A 23,540-nucleotide genomic window follows, 5' to 3' on the forward strand; every position below is an offset into this window, starting at 1 on the left:
GAGGGGATTGGAGGAGATGTGAGGAGATTTGAGGGGAGAGGAGATGGAACTTGAGGAGTGCAGATTTGATGAAAAGAGGATAGGACAGAAGAGATTTGAGGGATTGGAGGAGAGGGGATTTGAGGGGCTTTGAGGAGAGGAGATTGGAGGAAGGAGGAGAGGGAATTTGAGATTTGAAGACAGGAGATTTGAGGAGACTTGATGGAAATTGAGAGGGGATTGGAGGAGAGGGGATTTGAGGAGATTTGATTGAAACTGAGGAGAGGGAATTGGAGGAGAGGACGGGATTAGAGGTGAGGAGAGATTTCCGGAGAGGAGATTGGAGGAGAGTAGAGGATATTAGAAGAGATTGGAGGGGTTTGGAGGAGAGGACATGATTTCAAGAGGAGAGATTTGAGGAGTGAGTGTAGATTTGAGGGGCTTTGAGGAGAGGAGTTTGGAGAGAGGAGAGGGGATTGGAGGAGAGGAGATTGAGAGAGGAGATGAAAAGAGATTAGAGGGGATTGGAGGGGTTTGAGGAGAGGAGATTTGATTGAAACTGAGGAGAGGGAATTGGAGGAGAGGACGGGATTAGAGGTGAGGAGAGATTTCCGGAGAGGAGATTGGAGGAGAGTAGAGGATATTAGAAGAGATTGGAGGGGTTTGGAGGAGAGGACATGATTTCAAGAGGAGAGATTTGAGGAGTGAGTGTAGATTTGAGGGGCTTTGAGGAGAGGAGTTTGGAGAGAGGAGAGGGGATTGGAGGAGAGGAGATTGAGAGAGGAGATGAAAAGAGATTAGAGGGGATTGGAAGGGGTTTGAGGAGAGGAGATTTGATTGAAACTGAGGAGAGGAGATTGGAGGAGAGGATGGATTTGAGGAGATTTGAGGGGCTTGAGGAGATTGGAGGAAAAGAGGAGAGGGGAGGAGATTAGAAGACAGGACATTTGAGGAGACAATTGAAATTGAGAGGGGATTGGAGGAGGAGAGAGGAGATTTGAGGGGAGAGGAGATTTGAAGAGACTTGATGGAAATTGAGAGGGGATTGGAGGAGATGTGAGGAGATTTGAGGGGAGAGGAGATGGAACTTGAGGAGTGCAGATTTGATGAAAAGAGGATAGGACAGAAGAGATTTGAGGGATTGGAGGAGAGGGGATTTGAGGGGCTTTGAGGAGAGGAGATTGGAGGAAGGAGGAGAGGGAATTTGAGATTTGAAGACAGGAGATTTGAGGAGACTTGATGGAAATTGAGAGGGGATTGGAGGAGAGGGGATTTGAGGAGATTTGATTGAAACTGAGGAGAGGGAATTGGAGGAGAGGACGGGATTAGAGGTGAGGAGAGATTTCCGGAGAGGAGATTGGAGGAGAGTAGAGGATATTAGAAGAGATTGGAGGGGTTTCGAGGAGAGGACATGATTTCAAGAGGAGAGATTTGAGGAGTGAGTGTAGATTTGAGGGGCTTTGAGGAGAGGAGTTTGGAGAGAGGAGAGGGGATTGGAGGAGAGGAGATTGAGAGAGGAGATGAAAAGAGATTAGAGGGGATTGGAAGGGGTTTGAGGAGAGGAGATTTGATTGAAACTGAGGAGAGGAGATTGGAGGAGAGGATGGATTTGAGGAGATTTGAGGGGCTTGAGGAGATTGGAGGAAAAGAGGAGAGGGGAGGAGATTAGAAGACAGGACATTTGAGGAGACAATTGAAATTGACAGGGGATTGGAGGAGAGGGGATTTGAGGAGATTTGATTGAAACTGAGGAGAGGGAATTGGAGGAGAGGACGGGATTAGAGGTGAGGAGAGATTTCCGGAGAGGAGATTGGAGGAGAGTAGAGGATATTAGAAGAGATTGGAGGGGTTTGGAGGAGAGGACATGATTTCAAGAGGAGAGATTTGAGGAGTGAGTGTAGATTTGAGGGGCTTTGAGGAGAGGAGTTTGGAGAGAGGAGAGGGGGTTGGAGGAGAGGAGATTGAGAGAGGAGATGAAAAGAGATTAGAGGGGATTGGAGGGGTTTGAGGAGAGGAGATTTGATTGAAACTGAGGAGAGGAGATTGGAGGAGAGGATGGATTTGAGGAGATTTGAGGGGCTTGAGGAGATTGGAGGAAAAGAGGAGAGGGGAGGAGATTAGAAGACAGGACATTTGAGGAGACAATTGAAATTGAGAGGGGATTGGAGGAGGAGAGAGGAGATTTGAGGGGAGAGGAGATTTGAAGAGACTTGATGGAAATTGAGAGGGGATTGGAGGAGATGTGAGGAGATTTGAGGGGAGAGGAGATGGAACTTGAGGAGTGCAGATTTGATGAAAAGAGGATAGGACAGAAGAGATTTGAGGGATTGGAGGAGAGGAGGTTGGAGGAAGGAGGAGAGAGAATTTGAGATTTGAAGACAGGAGATTTGAGGAGACTTGATGGAAATTGAGAGGGGATTGGAGGAGAGGGGATTTGAGGAGATTTGATTGAAACTGAGGAGAGGGAATTGGAGGAGAGGACGGGATTAGAGGTGAGGAGAGATTTCCGGAGAGGAGATTGGAGGAGAGTAGAGGATATTAGAAGAGATTGGAGGGGTTTGGAGGAGAGGACATGATTTCAAGAGGAGAGATTTGAGGAGTGAGTGTAGATTTGAGGGGCTTTGAGGAGAGGAGTTTGGAGAGAGGAGAGGGGATTGGAGGAGAGGAGATTGAGAGAGGAGATGAAAAGAGATTAGAGGGGATTGGAGGGGTTTGAGGAGAGGAGATTTGATTGAAACTGAGGAGAGGGAATTGGAGGAGAGGACGGGATTAGAGGTGAGGAGAGATTTCCGGAGAGGAGATTGGAGGAGAGTAGAGGATATTAGAAGAGATTGGAGGGGTTTGGAGGAGAGGACATGATTTCAAGAGGAGAGATTTGAGGAGTGAGTGTAGATTTGAGGGGCTTTGAGGAGAGGAGTTTGGAGAGAGGAGAGGGGATTGGAGGAGAGGAGATTGAGAGAGGAGATGAAAAGAGATTAGAGGGGATTGGAAGGGGTTTGAGGAGAGGAGATTTGATTGAAACTGAGGAGAGGAGATTGGAGGAGAGGATGGATTTGAGGAGATTTGAGGGGCTTGAGGAGATTGGAGGAAAAGAGGAGAGGGGAGGAGATTAGAAGACAGGACATTTGAGGAGACAATTGAAATTGAGAGGGGATTGGAGGAGGAGAGAGGAGATTTGAGGGGATAGGAGATTTGAAGAGACTTGATGGAAATTGAGAGGGGATTGGAGGAGATGTGAGGAGATTTGAGGGGAGAGGAGATGGAACTTGAGGAGTGCAGATTTGATGAAAAGAGGATAGGACAGAAGAGATTTGAGGGATTGGAGGAGAGGGGATTTGAGGGGCTTTGAGGAGAGGAGATTGGAGGAAGGAGGAGAGGGAATTTGAGATTTGAAGACAGGAGATTTGAGGAGACTTGATGGAAATTGAGAGGGGATTGGAGGAGAGGGGATTTGAGGAGATTTGATTGAAACTGAGGAGAGGGAATTGGAGGAGAGGACGGGATTAGAGGTGAGGAGAGATTTCCGGAGAGGAGATTGGAGGAGAGTAGAGGATATTAGAAGAGATTGGAGGGGTTTGGAGGAGAGGACATGATTTCAAGAGGAGAGATTTGAGGAGTGAGTGTAGATTTGAGGGGCTTTGAGGAGAGGAGTTTGGAGAGAGGAGAGGGGATTGGAGGAGAGGAGATTGAGAGAGGAGATGAAAAGAGATTAGAGGGGATTGGAGGGGTTTGAGGAGAGGAGATTTGATTGAAACTGAGGAGAGGGAATTGGAGGAGAGGACGGGATTAGAGGTGAGGAGAGATTTCCGGAGAGGAGATTGGAGGAGAGTAGAGGATATTAGAAGAGATTGGAGGGGTTTGGAGGAGAGGACATGATTTCAAGAGGAGAGATTTGAGGAGTGAGTGTAGATTTGAGGGGCTTTGAGGAGAGGAGTTTGGAGAGAGGAGAGGGGATTGGAGGAGAGGAGATTGAGAGAGGAGATGAAAAGAGATTAGAGGGGATTGGAAGGGGTTTGAGGAGAGGAGATTTGATTGAAACTGAGGAGAGGAGATTGGAGGAGAGGATGGATTTGAGGAGATTTGAGGGGCTTGAGGAGATTGGAGGAAAAGAGGAGAGGGGAGGAGATTAGAAGACAGGACATTTGAGGAGACAATTGAAATTGAGAGGGGATTGGAGGAGGAGAGAGGAGATTTGAGGGGAGAGGAGATTTGAAGAGACTTGATGGAAATTGAGAGGGGATTGGAGGAGATGTGAGGAGATTTGAGGGGAGAGGAGATGGAACTTGAGGAGTGCAGATTTGATGAAAAGAGGATAGGACAGAAGAGATTTGAGGGATTGGAGGAGAGGGGATTTGAGGGGCTTTGAGGAGAGGAGATTGGAGGAAGGAGGAGAGGGAATTTGAGATTTGAAGACAGGAGATTTGAGGAGACTTGATGGAAATTGAGAGGGGATTGGAGGAGAGGGGATTTGAGGAGATTTGATTGAAACTGAGGAGAGGGAATTGGAGGAGAGGACGGGATTAGAGGTGAGGAGAGATTTCCGGAGAGGAGATTGGAGGAGAGTAGAGGATATTAGAAGAGATTGGAGGGGTTTCGAGGAGAGGACATGATTTCAAGAGGAGAGATTTGAGGAGTGAGTGTAGATTTGAGGGGCTTTGAGGAGAGGAGTTTGGAGAGAGGAGAGGGGATTGGAGGAGAGGAGATTGAGAGAGGAGATGAAAAGAGATTAGAGGGGATTGGAAGGGGTTTGAGGAGAGGAGATTTGATTGAAACTGAGGAGAGGAGATTGGAGGAGAGGATGGATTTGAGGAGATTTGAGGGGCTTGAGGAGATTGGAGGAAAAGAGGAGAGGGGAGGAGATTAGAAGACAGGACATTTGAGGAGACAATTGAAATTGACAGGGGATTGGAGGAGAGGGGATTTGAGGAGATTTGATTGAAACTGAGGAGAGGGAATTGGAGGAGAGGACGGGATTAGAGGTGAGGAGAGATTTCCGGAGAGGAGATTGGAGGAGAGTAGAGGATATTAGAAGAGATTGGAGGGGTTTGGAGGAGAGGACATGATTTCAAGAGGAGAGATTTGAGGAGTGAGTGTAGATTTGAGGGGCTTTGAGGAGAGGAGTTTGGAGAGAGGAGAGGGGGTTGGAGGAGAGGAGATTGAGAGAGGAGATGAAAAGAGATTAGAGGGGATTGGAGGGGTTTGAGGAGAGGAGATTTGATTGAAACTGAGGAGAGGAGATTGGAGGAGAGGATGGATTTGAGGAGATTTGAGGGGCTTGAGGAGATTGGAGGAAAAGAGGAGAGGGGAGGAGATTAGAAGACAGGACATTTGAGGAGACAATTGAAATTGAGAGGGGATTGGAGGAGGAGAGAGGAGATTTGAGGGGAGAGGAGATTTGAAGAGACTTGATGGAAATTGAGAGGGGATTGGAGGAGATGTGAGGAGATTTGAGGGGAGAGGAGATGGAACTTGAGGAGTGCAGATTTGATGAAAAGAGGATAGGACAGAAGAGATTTGAGGGATTGGAGGAGAGGAGGTTGGAGGAAGGAGGAGAGAGAATTTGAGATTTGAAGACAGGAGATTTGAGGAGACTTGATGGAAATTGAGAGGGGATTGGAGGAGAGGGGATTTGAGGAGATTTGATTGAAACTGAGGAGAGGGAATTGGAGGAGAGGACGGGATTAGAGGTGAGGAGAGATTTCCGGAGAGGAGATTGGAGGAGAGTAGAGGATATTAGAAGAGATTGGAGGGGTTTGGAGGAGAGGACATGATTTCAAGAGGAGAGATTTGAGGAGTGAGTGTAGATTTGAGGGGCTTTGAGGAGAGGAGTTTGGAGAGAGGAGAGGGGATTGGAGGAGAGGAGATTGAGAGAGGAGATGAAAAGAGATTAGAGGGGATTGGAGGGGTTTGAGGAGAGGAGATTTGATTGAAACTGAGGAGAGGAGATTGGAGGAGAGGATGGATTTGAGGAAATTTGAGGGGCTTGAGGAGATTGGAGGAAAAGAGGAGAGGGGAGGAGATTAGAAGACAGGACATTTGAGGAGACAATTGAAATTGAGAGGGGATTGGAGGAGGAGAGAGGAGATTTGAGGGGAGAGGAGATTTGAAGAGACTTGATGGAAATTGAGAGGGGATTGGAGGAGATGTGAGGAGATTTGATGGGAGAGGAGATGGAACTTGAGGAGTGCAGATTTGATGAAAAGAGGATAGGACAGAAGAGATTTGAGGGATTGGAGGAGAGGGGATTTGAGGGGCTTTGAGGAGAGGAGATTGGAGGAAGGAGGAGAGGGAATTTGAGATTTGAAGACAGGAGATTTGAGGAGACTTGATGGAAATTGAGAGGGGATTGGAGGAGAGGGGATTTGAGGAGATTTGATTGAAACTGAGGAGAGGGAATTGGAGGAGAGGACGGGATTAGAGGTGAGGAGAGATTTCCGGAGAGGAGATTGGAGGAGAGTAGAGGATATTAGAAGAGATTGGAGGGGTTTGGAGGAGAGGACATGATTTCAAGAGGAGAGATTTGAGGAGTGAGTGTAGATTTGAGGGGCTTTGAGGAGAGGAGTTTGGAGAGAGGAGAGGGGATTGGAGGAGAGGAGATTGAGAGAGGAGATGAAAAGAGATTAGAGGGGATTGGAGGGGTTTGAGGAGAGGAGATTTGATTGAAACTGAGGAGAGGGAATTGGAGGAGAGGACGGGATTAGAGGTGAGGAGAGATTTCCGGAGAGGAGATTGGAGGAGAGTAGAGGATATTAGAAGAGATTGGAGGGGTTTGGAGGAGAGGACATGATTTCAAGAGGAGAGATTTGAGGAGTGAGTGTAGATTTGAGGGGCTTTGAGGAGAGGAGTTTGGAGAGAGGAGAGGGGATTGGAGGAGAGGAGATTGAGAGAGGAGATGAAAAGAGATTAGAGGGGATTGGAAGGGGTTTGAGGAGAGGAGATTTGATTGAAACTGAGGAGAGGAGATTGGAGGAGAGGATGGATTTGAGGAGATTTGAGGGGCTTGAGGAGATTGGAGGAAAAGAGGAGAGGGGAGGAGATTAGAAGACAGGACATTTGAGGAGACAATTGAAATTGAGAGGGGATTGGAGGAGGAGAGAGGAGATTTGAGGGGAGAGGAGATTTGAAGAGACTTGATGGAAATTGAGAGGGGATTGGAGGAGATGTGAGGAGATTTGAGGGGAGAGGAGATGGAACTTGAGGAGTGCAGATTTGATGAAAAGAGGATAGGACAGAAGAGATTTGAGGGATTGGAGGAGAGGGGATTTGAGGGGCTTTGAGGAGAGGAGATTGGAGGAAGGAGGAGAGGGAATTTGAGATTTGAAGACAGGCGATTTGAGGAGACTTGATGGAAATTGAGAGGGGATTGGAGGAGAGGGGATTTGAGGAGATTTGATTGAAACTGAGGAGAGGGAATTGGAGGAGAGGACGGGATTAGAGGTGAGGAGAGATTTCCGGAGAGGAGATTGGAGGAGAGTAGAGGATATTAGAAGAGATTGGAGGGGTTTGGAGGAGAGGACATGATTTCAAGAGGAGAGATTTGAGGAGTGAGTGTAGATTTGAGGGGCTTTGAGGAGAGGAGTTTGGAGAGAGGAGAGGGGATTGGAGGAGAGGAGATTGAGAGAGGAGATGAAAAGAGATTAGAGGGGATTGGAGGGGTTTGAGGAGAGGAGATTTGATTGAAACTGCGGAGAGGGAATTGGAGGAGAGGACGGGATTAGAGGTGAGGAGAGATTTCCGGAGAGGAGATTGGAGGAGAGTAGAGGATATTAGAAGAGATTGGAGGGGTTTGGAGGAGAGGACATGATTTCAAGAGGAGAGATTTGAGGAGTGAGTGTAGATTTGAGGGGCTTTGAGGAGAGGAGTTTGGAGAGAGGAGAGGGGATTGGAGGAGAGGAGATTGAGAGAGGAGATGAAAAGAGATTAGACGGGATTGGAAGGGGTTTGAGGAGAGGAGATTTGATTGAAACTGAGGAGAGGAGATTGGAGGAGAGGATGGATTTGAGGAGATTTGAGGGGCTTGAGGAGATTGGAGGAAAAGAGGAGAGGGGAGGAGATTAGAAGACAGGACATTTGAGGAGACAATTGAAATTGAGAGGGGATTGGAGGAGGAGAGAGGAGATTTGAGGGGAGAGGAGATTTGAAGAGACTTGATGGAAATTGAGAGGGGATTGGAGGAGATGTGAGGAGATTTGAGGGGAGAGGAGATGGAACTTGAGGAGTGCAGATTTGATGAAAAGAGGATAGGACAGAAGAGATTTGAGGGATTGGAGGAGAGGGGATTTGAGGGGCTTTGAGGAGAGGAGATTGGAGGAAGGAGGAGAGGGAATTTGAGATTTGAAGACAGGAGATTTGAGGAGACTTGATGGAAATTGAGAGGGGATTGGAGGAGATTTGATTGAAACTGAGGAGAGGGAATTGGAGGAGAGGACGGGATTAGAGGTGAGGAGAGATTTCCGGAGAGGAGATTGGAGGAGAGTAGAGGATATTAGAAGAGATTGGAGGGGTTTGGAGGAGAGGACATGATTTCAAGAGGAGAGATTTGAGGAGTGAGTGTAGATTTGAGGGGCTTTGAGGAGAGGAGTTTGGAGAGAGGAGAGGGGATTGGAGGAGAGGAGATTGAGAGAGGAGATGAAAAGAGATTAGAGGGGATTGGAGGGGTTTGAGGAGAGGAGATTTGATTGAAACTGAGGAGAGGAGATTGGAGGAGAGGATGGATTTGAGGAGATTTGAGGGGCTTGAGGAGATTGGAGGAAAAGAGGAGAGGGGAGGAGATTAGAAGACAGGACATTTGAGGAGACAATTGAAATTGAGAGGGGATTGGAGGAGGAGAGAGGAGATTTGAGGGGAGAGGAGATTTGAAGAGACTTGATGGAAATTGAGAGGGGATTGGAGGAGATGTGAGGAGATTTGATGGGAGAGGAGATGGAACTTGAGGAGTGCAGATTTGATGAAAAGAGGATAGGACAGAAGAGATTTGAGGGATTGGAGGAGAGGGGATTTGAGGGGCTTTGAGGAGAGGAGATTGGAGGAAGGAGGAGAGGGAATTTGAGATTTGAAGACAGGAGATTTGAGGAGACTTGATGGAAATTGAGAGGGGATTGGAGGAGAGGGGATTTGAGGAGATTTGATTGAAACTGAGGAGAGGGAATTGGAGGAGAGGACGGGATTAGAGGTGAGGAGAGATTTCCGGAGAGGAGATTGGAGGAGAGTAGAGGATATTAGAAGAGATTGGAGGGGTTTGGAGGAGAGGACATGATTTCAAGAGGAGAGATTTGAGGAGTGAGTGTAGATTTGAGGGGCTTTGAGGAGAGGAGTTTGGAGAGAGGAGAGGGGATTGGAGGAGAGGAGATTGAGAGAGGAGATGAAAAGAGATTAGAGGGGATTGGAGGGGTTTGAGGAGAGGAGATTTGATTGAAACTGAGGAGAGGGAATTGGAGGAGAGGACGGGATTAGAGGTGAGGAGAGATTTCCGGAGAGGAGATTGGAGGAGAGTAGAGGATATTAGAAGAGATTGGAGGGGTTTGGAGGAGAGGACATGATTTCAAGAGGAGAGATTTGAGGAGTGAGTGTAGATTTGAGGGGCTTTGAGGAGAGGAGTTTGGAGAGAGGAGAGGGGATTGGAGGAGAGGAGATTGAGAGAGGAGATGAAAAGAGATTAGAGGGGATTGGAAGGGGTTTGAGGAGAGGAGATTTGATTGAAACTGAGGAGAGGAGATTGGAGGAGAGGATGGATTTGAGGAGATTTGAGGGGCTTGAGGAGATTGGAGGAAAAGAGGAGAGGGGAGGAGATTAGAAGACAGGACATTTGAGGAGACAATTGAAATTGAGAGGGGATTGGAGGAGGAGAGAGGAGATTTGAGGGGAGAGGAGATTTGAAGAGACTTGATGGAAATTGAGAGGGGATTGGAGGAGATGTGAGGAGATTTGAGGGGAGAGGAGATGGAACTTGAGGAGTGCAGATTTGATGAAAAGAGGATAGGACAGAAGAGATTTGAGGGATTGGAGGAGAGGGGATTTGAGGGGCTTTGAGGAGAGGAGATTGGAGGAAGGAGGAGAGGGAATTTGAGATTTGAAGACAGGCGATTTGAGGAGACTTGATGGAAATTGAGAGGGGATTGGAGGAGAGGGGATTTGAGGAGATTTGATTGAAACTGAGGAGAGGGAATTGGAGGAGAGGACGGGATTAGAGGTGAGGAGAGATTTCCGGAGAGGAGATTGGAGGAGAGTAGAGGATATTAGAAGAGATTGGAGGGGTTTGGAGGAGAGGACATGATTTCAAGAGGAGAGATTTGAGGAGTGAGTGTAGATTTGAGGGGCTTTGAGGAGAGGAGTTTGGAGAGAGGAGAGGGGATTGGAGGAGAGGAGATTGAGAGAGGAGATGAAAAGAGATTAGAGGGGATTGGAGGGGTTTGAGGAGAGGTGATTTGATTGAAACTGCGGAGAGGGAATTGGAGGAGAGGACGGGATTAGAGGTGAGGAGAGATTTCCGGAGAGGAGATTGGAGGAGAGTAGAGGATATTAGAAGAGATTGGAGGGGTTTGGAGGAGAGGACATGATTTCAAGAGGAGAGATTTGAGGAGTGAGTGTAGATTTGAGGGGCTTTGAGGAGAGGAGTTTGGAGAGAGGAGAGGGGATTGGAGGAGAGGAGATTGAGAGAGGAGATGAAAAGAGATTAGAGGGGATTGGAAGGGGTTTGAGGAGAGGAGATTTGATTGAAACTGAGGAGAGGAGATTGGAGGAGAGGATGGATTTGAGGAGATTTGAGGGGCTTGAGGAGATTGGAGGAAAAGAGGAGAGGGGAGGAGATTAGAAGACAGGACATTTGAGGAGACAATTGAAATTGAGAGGGGATTGGAGGAGAGGGGATTGGAGGAGATTTGATTGAAACTGAGGAGAGGGAATTGGAGGAGAGGACGGGATTAGAGGTGAGGAGAGATTTCCGGAGAGGAGATTGGAGGAGAGTAGAGGATATTAGAAGAGATTGGAGGGGTTTGGAGGAGAGGACATGATTTCAAGAGGAGAGATTTGAGGAGTGAGTGTAGATTTGAGGGGCTTTGAGGAGAGGAGTTTGGAGAGAGGAGAGGGGATTGGAGGAGAGGAGATTGAGAGAGGAGATGAAAAGAGATTAGAGGGGATTGGAGGGGTTTGAGGAGAGGTGATTTGATTGAAACTGCGGAGAGGGAATTGGAGGAGAGGACGGGATTAGAGGTGAGGAGAGATTTCCGGAGAGGAGATTGGAGGAGAGTAGAGGATATTAGAAGAGATTGGAGGGGTTTGGAGGAGAGGACATGATTTCAAGAGGAGAGATTTGAGGAGTGAGTGTAGATTTGAGGGGCTTTGAGGAGAGGAGTTTGGAGAGAGGAGAGGGGATTGGAGGAGAGGAGATTGAGAGAGGAGATGAAAAGAGATTAGAGGGGATTGGAAGGGGTTTGAGGAGAGGAGATTTGATTGAAACTGAGGAGAGGAGATTGGAGGAGAGGATGGATTTGAGGAGATTTGAGGGGCTTGAGGAGATTGGAGGAAAAGAGGAGAGGGGAGGAGATTAGAAGACAGGACATTTGAGGAGACAATTGAAATTGAGAGGGGATTGGAGGAGAGGGGATTGGAGGAGATTTGATTGAAACTGAGGAGAGGGAATTGGAGGAGAGGACGGGATTAGAGGTGAGGAGAGATTTCCGGAGAGGAGATTGGAGGAGAGTAGAGGATATTAGAAGAGATTGGAGGGGTTTGGAGGAGAGGACATGATTTCAAGAGGAGAGATTTGAGGAGTGAGTGTAGATTTGAGGGCTTTGAGGAGAGGAGTTTGGAGAGAGGAGAGGGGATTGGAGGAGAGGAGATTGAGAGAGGAGATGAAAAGAGATTAGAGGGGATTGGAGGGGTTTGAGGAGAGGAGATTTGATTGAAACTGCGGAGAGGGAATTGGAGGAGAGGACGGGATTAGAGGTGAGGAGAGATTTCCGGAGAGGAGATTGGAGGAGAGTAGAGGATATTAGAAGAGATTGGAGGGGTTTGGAGGAGAGGACATGATTTCAAGAGGAGAGATTTGAGGAGTGAGTGTAGATTTGAGGGGCTTTGAGGAGAGGAGTTTGGAGAGAGGAGAGGGAATTGGAGGAGAGGAGATTGAGAGAGGAGATGAAAAGAGATTAGACGGGATTGGAAGGGGTTTGAGGAGAGGAGATTTGATTGAAACTGAGGAGAGGAGATTGGAGGAGAGGATGGATTTGAGGAGATTTGAGGGGCTTGAGGAGATTGGAGGAAAAGAGGAGAGGGGAGGAGATTAGAAGACAGGACATTTGAGGAGACAATTGAAATTGAGAGGGGATTGGAGGAGGAGAGAGGAGATTTGAGGGGAGAGGAGATTTGAAGAGACTTGATGGAAATTGAGAGGGGATTGGAGGAGATGTGAGGAGATTTGAGGGGAGAGGAGATGGAACTTGAGGAGTGCAGATTTGATGAAAAGAGGATAGGACAGAAGAGATTTGAGGGATTGGAGGAGAGGGGATTTGAGGGGCTTTGAGGAGAGGAGATTGGAGGAAGGAGGAGAGGGAATTTGAGATTTGAAGACAGGAGATTTGAGGAGACTTGATGGAAATTGAGAGGGGATTGGAGGAGATTTGATTGAAACTGAGGAGAGGGAATTGGAGGAGAGGACGGGATTAGAGGTGAGGAGAGATTTCCGGAGAGGAGATTGGAGGAGAGTAGAGGATATTAGAAGAGATTGGAGGGGTTTGGAGGAGAGGACATGATTTCAAGAGGAGAGATTTGAGGAGTGAGTGTAGATTTGAGGGGCTTTGAGGAGAGGAGTTTGGAGAGAGGAGAGGGGATTGGAGGAGAGGAGATTGAGAGAGGAGATGAAAAGAGATTAGAGGGGATTGGAAGGGGTTTGAGGAGAGGAGATTTGATTGAAACTGAGGAGAGGAGATTGGAGGAGAGGATGGATTTGAGGAGATTTGAGGGGCTTGAGGAGATTGGAGGAAAAGAGGAGAGGGGAGGAGATTAGAAGACAGGACATTTGAGGAGACAATTGAAATTGAGAGGGGATTGGAGGAGGAGAGAGGAGATTTGAGGGGAGAGGAGATTTGAAGAGACTTGATGGAAATTGAGAGGGGATTGGAGGAGATGTGAGGAGATTTGAGGGGAGAGGAGATGGAACTTGAGGAGTGCAGATTTGATGAAAAGAGGATAGGACAGAAGAGATTTGAGGGATTGGAGGAGAGGGGATTTGAGGGGCTTTGAGGAGAGGAGATTGGAGGAAGGAGGAGAGGGAATTTGAGATTTGAAGACAGGAGATTTGAGGAGACTTGATGGAAATTGAGAGGGGATTGGAGGAGAGGGGATTTGAGGAGATTTGATTGAAACTGAGGAGAGGGAATTGGAGGAGAGGACGGGATTAGAGGTGAGGAGAGATTTCCGGAGAGGAGATTGGAGGAGAGTAGAGGATACTAGAAGAGATTGGAGGGGTTTGGAGGAGAGGACATGATTTCAAGAGGAGAGATTTGAGGAGTGAGTGTAGATTTGAGGGGCTTTGAGGAGAGGAGTTTGGAGAGAGGAGAGGGGATTGGAGGAGAGGAGATTGAGAGAGGAGATGAAAAGAGATTAGAGGGGATTGGAGGGGTTTGAGGAGAGGAGATTTGATTGAAACTGAGGAGAGGGAATTGGAGGAGAGGACGGGATTAGAGGTGAGGAGAGATTTCCGGAGAGGAGATTGGAGGAGAGTAGAGGATATTAGAAGAGATTGGAGGGGTTTGGAGGAGAGGACATGATTTCAAGAGGAGAGATTTGAGGAGTGAGTGTAGATTTGAGGGGCTTTGAGGAGAGGAGTTTGGAGAGAGGAGAGGGGATTGGAGGAGAGGAGATTGAGAGAGGAGATGAAAAGAGATTAGAGGGGATTGGAAGGGGTTTGAGGAGAGGAGATTTGATTGAAACTGAGGAGAGGAGATTGGAGGAGAGGATGGATTTGAGGAGATTTGAGGGGCTTGAGGAGATTGGAGGAAAAGAGGAGAGGGGAGGAGATTAGAAGACAGGACATTTGAGGAGACAATTGAAATTGAGAGGGGATTGGAGGAGGAGAGAGGAGATTTGAGGGGAGAGGAGATTTGAAGAGACTTGATGGAAATTGAGAGGGGATTGGAGGAGATGTGAGGAGATTTGAGGGGAGAGGAGATGGAACTTGAGGAGTGCAGATTTGATGAAAAGAGGATAGGACAGAAGAGATTTGAGGGATTGGAGGAGAGGGGATTTGAGGGGCTTTGAGGAGAGGAGATTGGAGGAAGGAGGAGAGGGAATTTGAGATTTGAAGACAGGCGATTTGAGGAGACTTGATGGAAATTGAGAGGGGATTGGAGGAGAGGGGATTGGAGGAGATTTGATTGAAACTGAGGAGAGGGAATTGGAGGAGAGGACGGGATTAGAGGTGAGGAGAGATTTCCGGAGAGGAGATTGGAGGAGAGTAGAGGATATTAGAAGAGATTGGAGGGGTTTGGAGGAGAGGACATGATTTCAAGAGGAGAGATTTGAGGAGTGAGTGTAGATTTGAGGGGCTTTGAGGAGAGGAGTTTGGAGAGAGGAGAGGGGATTGGAGGAGAGGAGATTGAGAGAGGAGATGAAAAGAGATTAGAGGGGATTGGAGGGGTTTGAGGAGAGGAGATTTGATTGAAACTGAGGAGAGGGAATTGGAGGAGAGGACGGGATTAGAGGTGAGGAGAGATTTCCGGAGAGGAGATTGGAGGAGAGTAGAGGATATTAGAAGAGATTGGAGGGGTTTGGAGGAGAGGACATGATTTCAAGAGGAGAGATTTGAGGAGTGAGTGTAGATTTGAGGGGCTTTGAGGAGAGGAGTTTGGAGAGAGGAGAGGGGATTGGAGGAGAGGAGATTGAGAGAGGAGATGAAAAGAGATTAGAGGGGATTGGAAGGGGTTTGAGGAGAGGAGATTTGATTGAAACTGAGGAGAGGAGATTGGAGGAGAGGATGGATTTGAGGAGATTTGAGGGGCTTGAGGAGATTGGAGGAAAAGAGGAGAGGGGAGGAGATTAGAAGACAGGACATTTGAGGAGACAATTGAAATTGAGAGGGGATTGGAGGAGGAGAGAGGAGATTTGAGGGGAGAGGAGATTTGAAGAGACTTGATGGAAATTGAGAGGGGATTGGAGGAGATGTGAGGAGATTTGAGGGGAGAGGAGATGGAACTTGAGGAGTGCAGATTTGATGAAAAGAGGATAGGACAGAAGAGATTTGAGGGATTGGAGGAGAGGGGATTTGAGGGGCTTTGAGGAGAGGAGATTGGAGGAAGGAGGAGAGGGAATTTGAGATTTGAAGACAGGAGATTTGAGGAGACTTGATGGAAATTGAGAGGGGATTTGAGGAGATTTGATTGAAACTGAGGAGAGGGAATTGGAGGAGAGGACGGGATTAGAGGTGAGGAGAGATTTCCGGAGAGGAGATTGGAGGAGAGTAGAGGATATTAGAAGAGATTGGAGGGGTTTGGAGGAGAGGACATGATTTCAAGAGGAGAGATTTGAGGAGTGAGTGTAGATTTGAGGGGCTTTGAGGAGAGGAGTTTGGAGAGAGGAGAGGGGATTGGAGGAGAGGAGATTGAGAGAGGAGATGAAAAGAGATTAGAGGGGATTGGAAGGGGTTTGAGGAGAGGAGATTTGATTGAAACTGAGGAGAGGAGATTGGAGGAGAGGATGGATTTGAGGAGATTTGAGGGGCTTGAGGAGATTGGAGGAAAAGAGGAGAGGGGAGGAGATTAGAAGACAGGACATTTGAGGAGACAATTGAAATTGAGAGGGGATTGGAGGAGAGGGGATTTGAGGAGATTTGATTGAAACTGAGGAGAGGGAATTGGAGGAGAGGACGGGATTAGAGGTGAGGAGAGATTTCCGGAGAGGAGATTGGAGGAGAGTAGAGGATATTAGAAGAGATTGGAGGGGTTTGGAGGAGAGGACATGATTTCAAGAGGAGAGATTTGAGGAGTGAGTGTAGATTTGAGGGGCTTTGAGGAGAGGAGTTTGGAGAGAGGAGAGGGGATTGGAGGAGAGGAGATTGAGAGAGGAGATGAAAAGAGATTAGAGGGGATTGGAGGGGTTTGAGGAGAGGAGATTTGATTGAAACTTAGGAGAGGAGATTGGAGGAGAGGATGGATTTGAGGAGATTTGAGGGGCTTGAGGAGATTGGAGGAAAAGAGGAGAGGGGAGGAGATTAGAAGACAGGACATTTGAGGAGACAATTGAAATTGAGAGGGGATTGGAGGAGGAGAGAGGAGATTTGAGGGGAGAGGAGATTTGAAGAGACTTGATGGAAATTGAGAGGGGATTGGAGGAGATGTGAGGAGATTTGAGGGGAGAGGAGATGGAACTTGAGGAGTGCAGATTTGATGAAAAGAGGATAGGACAGAAGAGATTTGAGGGATTGGAGGAGAGGGGATTTGAGGGGCTTTGAGGAGAGGAGATTGGAGGAAGGAGGAGAGGGAATTTGAGATTTGAAGACAGGAGATTTGAGGAGACTTGATGAAAATTGAGAGGGGATTGGAGGAGAGGGGATTTGAGGAGATTTGATTGAAACTGAGGAGAGGGAATTGGAGGAGAGGACGGGATTAGAGGTGAGGAGAGATTTCCGGAGAGGAGATTGGAGGAGAGTAGAGGATATTAGAAGAGATTGGAGGGGTTTGGAGGAGAGGACATGATTTCAAGAGGAGAGATTTGAGGAGTGAGTGTAGATTTGAGGGGCTTTGAGGAGAGGAGTTTGGAGAGAGGAGAGGGGATTGGAGGAGAGGAGATTGAGAGAGGAGATGAAAAGAGATTAGAGGGGATTGGAGGGGTTTGAGGAGAGGAGATTTGATTGAAACTGAGGAGAGGAGATTGGAGGAGAGGATGGATTTGAGGAGATTTGAGGGGCTTGAGGAGATTGGAGGAAAAGAGGAGAGGGGAGGAGATTAGAAGACAGGACATTTGAGGAGACAATTGAAATTGAGAGGGGATTGGAGGAGGAGAGAGGAGATTTGAGGGGAGAGGAGATTTGAAGAGACTTGATGGAAATTGAGAGGGGATTGGAGGAGATGTGAGGAGATTTGAGGGGAGAGGAGATGGAACTTGAGGAGTGCAGATTTGATGAAAAGAGGATAGGACAGAAGAGATTTGAGGGATTGGAGGAGAGGAGGTTGGAGGAAGGAGGAGAGAGAATTTGAGATTTGAAGACAGGAGATTTGAGGAGACTTGATGGAAATTGAGAGGGGATTGGAGGAGAGGGGATTTGAGGAGATTTGATTGAAACTGAGGAGAGGGAATTGGAGGAGAGGACGGGATTAGAGGTGAGGATAGATTTCCGGAGAGGAGATTGGAGGAGAGTAGAGGATATTAGAAGAGATTGGAGGGGTTTGGAGGAGAGGACATGATTTCAAGAGGAGAGATTTGAGGAGTGAGTGTAGATTTGAGGGGCTTTGAGGAGAGGAGTTTGGAGAGAGGAGAGGGGATTGGAGGAGAGGAGATTGAGAGAGGAGATGAAAAGAGATTAGAGGGGATTGGAAGGGGTTTGAGGAGAGGAGATTTGATTGAAACTGAGGAGAGGAGATTGGAGGAGAGGATGGATTTGAGGAGATTTGAGGGGCTTGAGGAGATTGGAGGAAAAGAGGAGAGGGGAGGAGATTAGAAGACAGGACATTTGAGGAGACAATTGAAATTGAGAGGGGATTGGAGGAGGAGAGAGGAGATTTGAGGGGAGAGGAGATTTGAAGAGACTTGATGGAAATTGAGAGGGGATTGGAGGAGATGTGAGGAGATTTGAGGGGAGAGGAGATGGAACTTGAGGAGTGCAGATTTGATGAAAAGAGGATAGGACAGAAGAGATTTGAGGGATTGGAGGAGAGGGGATTTGAGGGGCTTTGAGGAGAGGAGATTGGAGGAAGGAGGAGAGGGAATTTGAGATTTGAAGACAGGAGATTTGAGGAGACTTGATGGAAATTGAGAGGGGATTGGAGGAGAGGGGATTTGAGGAGATTTGATTGAAACTGAGGAGAGGGAATTGGAGGAGAGGACGGGATTAGAGGTGAGGAGAGATTTCCGGAGAGGAGATTGGAGGAGAGTAGAGGATATTAGAAGAGATTGGAGGGGTTTGGAGGAGAGGACATGATTTCAAGAGGAGAGATTTGAGGAGTGAGTGTAGATTTGAGGGGCTTTGAGGAGAGGAGTTTGGAGAGAGGAGAGGGGATTGGAGGAGAGGAGATTGAGAGAGGAGATGAAAAGAGATTAGAGGGGATTGGAGGGGTTTGAGGAGAGGAGATTTGATTGAAACTGAGGAGAGGGAATTGGAGGAGAGGACGGGATTAGAGGTGAGGAGAGATTTCCGGAGAGGAGATTGGAGGAGAGTAGAGGATATTAGAAGAGATTGGAGGGGTTTGGAGGAGAGGACATGATTTCAAGAGGAGAGATTTGAGGAGTGAGTGTAGATTTGAGGGGCTTTGAGGAGAGGAGTTTGGAGAGAGGAGAGGAGATTGGAGGAGAGGAGATTGAGAGAGGAGATGAAAAGAGATTAGAGGGGATTGGAAGGGGTTTGAGGAGAGGAGATTTGATTGAAACTGAGGAGAGGAGATTGGAGGAGAGGATGGATTTGAGGAGATTTGAGGGGCTTGAGGAGATTGGAGGAAAAGAGGAGAGGGGAGGAGATTAGAAGACAGGACATTTGAGGAGACAATTGAAATTGAGAGGGGATTGGAGGAGGAGAGAGGAGATTTGAGGGGAGAGGAGATTTGAAGAGACTTGATGGAAATTGAGAGGGGATTGGAGGAGATGTGAGGAGATTTGAGGGGAGAGGAGATGGAACTTGAGGAGTGCAGATTTGATGAAAAGAGGATAGGACAGAAGAGATTTGAGGGATTGGAGGAGAGGGGATTTGAGGGGCTTTGAGGAGAGGAGATTGGAGGAAGGAGGAGAGGGAATTTGAGATTTGAAGACAGGAGATTTGAGGAGACTTGATGGAAATTGAGAGGGGATTGGAGGAGAGGGGATTTGAGGAGATTTGATTGAAACTGAGGAGAGGGAATTGGAGGAGAGGACGGGATTAGAGGTGAGGAGAGATTTCCGGAGAGGAGATTGGAGGAGAGTAGAGGATATTAGAAGAGATTGGAGGGGTTTGGAGGAGAGGACATGATTTCAAGAGGAGAGATTTGAGGAGTGAGTGTAGATTTGAGGGGCTTTGAGGAGAGGAGTTTGGAGAGAGGAGAGGGGATTGGAGGAGAGGAGATTGAGAGAGGAGATGAAAAGAGATTAGAGGGGATTGGAGGGGTTTGAGGAGAGGAGATTTGATTGAAACTGAGGAGAGGGAATTGGAGGAGAGGACGGGATTAGAGGTGAGGAGAGATTTCCGGAGAGGAGATTGGAGGAGAGTAGAGGATATTAGAAGAGATTGGAGGGGTTTGGAGGAGAGGACATGATTTCAAGAGGAGAGATTTGAGGAGTGAGTGTAGATTTGAGGGGCTTTGAGGAGAGGAGTTTGGAGAGAGGAGAGGGGATTGGAGGAGAGGAGATTGAGAGAGGAGATGAAAAGAGATTAGAGGGGATTGGAAGGGGTTTGAGGAGAGGAGATTTGATTGAAACTGAGGAGAGGAGATTGGAGGAGAGGATGGATTTGAGGAGATTTGAGGGGCTTGAGGAGATTGGAGGAAAAGAGGAGAGGGGAGGAGATTAGAAGACAGGACATTTGAGGAGACAATTGAAATTGAGAGGGGATTGGAGGAGGAGAGAGGAGATTTGAGGGGAGAGGAGATTTGAAGAGACTTGATGGAAATTGAGAGGGGATTGGAGGAGATGTGAGGAGATTTGAGGGGAGAGGAGATGGAACTTGAGGAGTGCAGATTTGATGAAAAGAGGATAGGACAGAAGAGATTTGAGGGATTGGAGGAGAGGGGATTTGAGGGGCTTTGAGGAGAGGAGATTGGAGGAAGGAGGAGAGGGAATTTGAGATTTGAAGACAGGAGATTTGAGGAGACTTGATGGAAATTGAGAGGGGATTGGAGGAGAGGGGATTGGAGGAGATTTGATTGAAACTGAGGAGAGGGAATTGGAGGAGAGGACGGGATTAGAGGTGAGGAGAGATTTCCGGAGAGGAGATTGGAGGAGAGTAGAGGATATTAGAAGAGATTGGAGGGGTTTGGAGGAGAGGACATGATTTCAAGAGGAGAGATTTGAGGAGTGAGTGTAGATTTGAGGGGCTTTGAGGAGAGGAGTTTGGAGAGAGGAGAGGGGATTGGAGGAGAGGAGATTGAGAGAGGAGATGAAAAGAGATTAGAGGGGATTGGAAGGGGTTTGAGGAGAGGAGATTTGATTGAAACTGAGGAGAGGAGATTGGAGGAGAGGATGGATTTGAGGAGATTTGAGGGGCTTGAGGAGATTGGAGGAAAAGAGGAGAGGGGAGGAGATTAGAAGACAGGACATTTGAGGAGACAATTGAAATTGAGAGGGGATTGGAGGAGAGGGGATTTGAGGAGATTTGATTGAAACTGAGGAGAGGGAATTGGAGGAGAGGACGGGATTAGAGGTGAGGAGAGATTTCCGGAGAGGAGATTGGAGGAGAGTAGAGGATATTAGAAGAGATTGGAGGGGTTTGGAGGAGAGGACATGATTTCAAGAGGAGAGATTTGAGGAGTGAGTGTAGATTTGAGGGGCTTTGAGGAGAGGAGTTTGGAGAGAGGAGAGGGGATTGGAGGAGAGGAGATTGAGAGAGGAGATGAAAAGAGATTAGAGGGGATTGGAGGGGTTTGAGGAGAGGAGATTTGATTGAAACTGAGGAGAGGAGATTGGAGGAGAGGATGGATTTGAGGAGATTTGAGGGGCTTGAGGAGATTGGAGGAAAAGAGGAGAGGGGAGGAGATTAGAAGACAGGACATTTGAGGAGACAATTGAAATTGAGAGGGGATTGGAGGAGGAGAGAGGAGATTTGAGGGGAGAGGAGATTTGAAGAGACTTGATGGAAATTGAGAGGGGATTGGAGGAGATGTGAGGAGATTTGAGGGGAGAGGAGATGGAACTTGAGGAGTGCAGATTTGATGAAAAGAGGATAGGACAGAAGAGATTTGAGGGATTGGAGGAGAGGAGGTTGGAGGAAGGAGGAGAGAGAATTTGAGATTTGAAGACAGGAGATTTGAGGAGACTTGATGGAAATTGAGAGGGGATTGGAGGAGAGGGGATTTGAGGAGATTTGATTGAAACTGAGGAGAGGGAATTGGAGGAGAGGACGGGATTAGAGGTGAGGAGAGATTTCCGGAGAGGAGATTGGAGGAGAGTAGAGGATATTAGAAGAGATTGGAGGGGTTTGGAGGAGAGGACATGATTTCAAGAGGAGAGATTTGAGGAGTGAGTGTAGATTTGAGGGGCTTTGAGGAGAGGAGTTTGGAGAGAGGAGAGGGGATTGGAGGAGAGGAGATTGAGAGAGGAGATGAAAAGAGATTAGAGGGGATTGGAGGGGTTTGAGGAGAGGAGATTTGATTGAAACTGAGGAGAGGAGATTGGAGGAGAGGATGGATTTGAGGAGATTTGAGGGGCTTGAGGAGATTGGAGGAAAAGAGGAGAGGGGAGGAGATTAGAAGACAGGACATTTGAGGAGACAATTGAAATTGAGAGGGGATTGGAGGAGGAGAGAGGAGATTTGAGGGGAGAGGAGATTTGAAGAGACTTGATGGAAATTGAGAGGGGATTGGAGGAGATGTGAGGAGATTTGAGGGGAGAGGAGATGGAACTTGAGGAGTGCAGATTTGATGAAAAGAGGATAGGACAGAAGAGATTTGAGGGATTGGAGGAGAGGGGATTTGAGGGGCTTTGAGGAGAGGAGATTGGAGGAAGGAGGAGAGGGAATTTGAGATTTGAAGACAGGAGATTTGAGGAGACTTGATGGAAATTGAGAGGGGATTGGAGGAGAGGGGATTGGAGGAGATTTGATTGAAACTGAGGAGAGGGAATTGGAGGAGAGGACGGGATTAGAGGTGAGGAGAGATTTCCGGAGAGGAGATTGGAGGAGAGTAGAGGATATTAGAAGAGATTGGAGGGGTTTGGAGGAGAGGACATGATTTCAAGAGGAGAGATTTGAGGAGTGAGTGTAGATTTGAGGGGCTTTGAGGAGAGGAGTTTGGAGAGAGGAGAGGGGATTGGAGGAGAGGAGATTGAGAGAGGAGATGAAAAGAGATTAGAGGGGATTGGAGGGGTTTGAGGAGAGGAGATTTGATTGAAACTGAGGAGAGGGAATTGGAGGAGAGGACGGGATTAGAGGTGAGGAGAGATTTCCGGAGAGGAGATTGGAGGAGAGTAGAGGATATTAGAAGAGATTGGAGGGGTTTGGAGGAGAGGACATGATTTCAAGAGGAGAGATTTGAGGAGTGAGTGTAGATTTGAGGGGCTTTGAGGAGAGGAGTTTGGAGAGAGGAGAGGGGATTGGAGGAGAGGAGATTGAGAGAGGAGATGAAAAGAGATTAGAGGGGATTGGAAGGGGTTTGAGGAGAGGAGATTTGATTGAAACTGAGGAGAGGAGATTGGAGGAGAGGATGGATTTGAGGAGATTTGAGGGGCTTGAGGAGATTGGAGGAAAAGAGGAGAGGGGAGGAGATTAGAAGACAGGACATTTGAGGAGACAATTGAAATTGAGAGGGGATTGGAGGAGGAGAGAGGAGATTTGAGGGGAGAGGAGATTTGAAGAGACTTGATGGAAATTGAGAGGGGATTGGAGGAGATGTGAGGAGATTTGAGGGGAGAGGAGATGGAACTTGAGGAGTGCAGATTTGATGAAAAGAGGATAGGACAGAAGAGATTTGAGGGATTGGAGGAGAGGGGATTTGAGGGGCTTTGAGGAGAGGAGATTGGAGGAAGGAGGAGAGGGAATTTGAGATTTGAAGACAGGCGATTTGAGGAGACTTGATGGAAATTGAGAGGGGATTGGAGGAGAGGGGATTTGAGGAGATTTGATTGAAACTGAGGAGAGGGAATTGGAGGAGAGGACGGGATTAGAGGTGAGGAGAGATTTCCGGAGAGGAGATTGGAGGAGAGTAGAGGATATTAGAAGAGATTGGAGGGGTTTGGAGGAGAGGACATGATTTCAAGAGGAGAGATTTGAGGAGTGAGTGTAGATTTGAGGGGCTTTGAGGAGAGGAGTTTGGAGAGAGGAGAGGGGATTGGAGGAGAGGAGATTGAGAGAGGAGATGAAAAGAGATTAGAGGGGATTGGAGGGGTTTGAGGAGAGGAGATTTGATTGAAACTGCGGAGAGGGAATTGGAGGAGAGGACGGGATTAGAGGTGAGGAGAGATTTCCGGAGAGGAGATTGGAGGAGAGTAGAGGATATTAGAAGAGATTGGAGGGGTTTGGAGGAGAGGACATGATTTCAAGAGGAGAGATTTGAGGAGTGAGTGTAGATTTGAGGGGCTTTGAGGAGAGGAGTTTGGAGAGAGGAGAGGGGATTGGAGGAGAGGAGATTGAGAGAGGAGATGAAAAGAGATTAGACGGGATTGGAAGGGGTTTGAGGAGAGGAGATTTGATTGAAACTGAGGAGAGGAGATTGGAGGAGAGGATGGATTTGAGGAGATTT

At 47.7% G+C, this 23,540-nt stretch overlaps 1 protein-coding gene across 3 annotated transcripts in view; it reads left to right on the top strand.

Annotated features, from left to right (window-relative positions):
- HMGXB3 (HMG-box containing 3) overlaps positions 1 to 23,540 on the top strand; it is a 291,394-nt gene that overhangs the window by 190,247 nt on the left and 77,607 nt on the right. The window lies entirely within an intron of this gene.

This window comes from Camelus bactrianus, chromosome 3 (genome assembly GCF_048773025.1).
Source record: "Camelus bactrianus isolate YW-2024 breed Bactrian camel chromosome 3, ASM4877302v1, whole genome shotgun sequence".
In the NCBI taxonomy this organism is placed as follows: Eukaryota; Metazoa; Chordata; class Mammalia; order Artiodactyla; family Camelidae; genus Camelus; species Camelus bactrianus.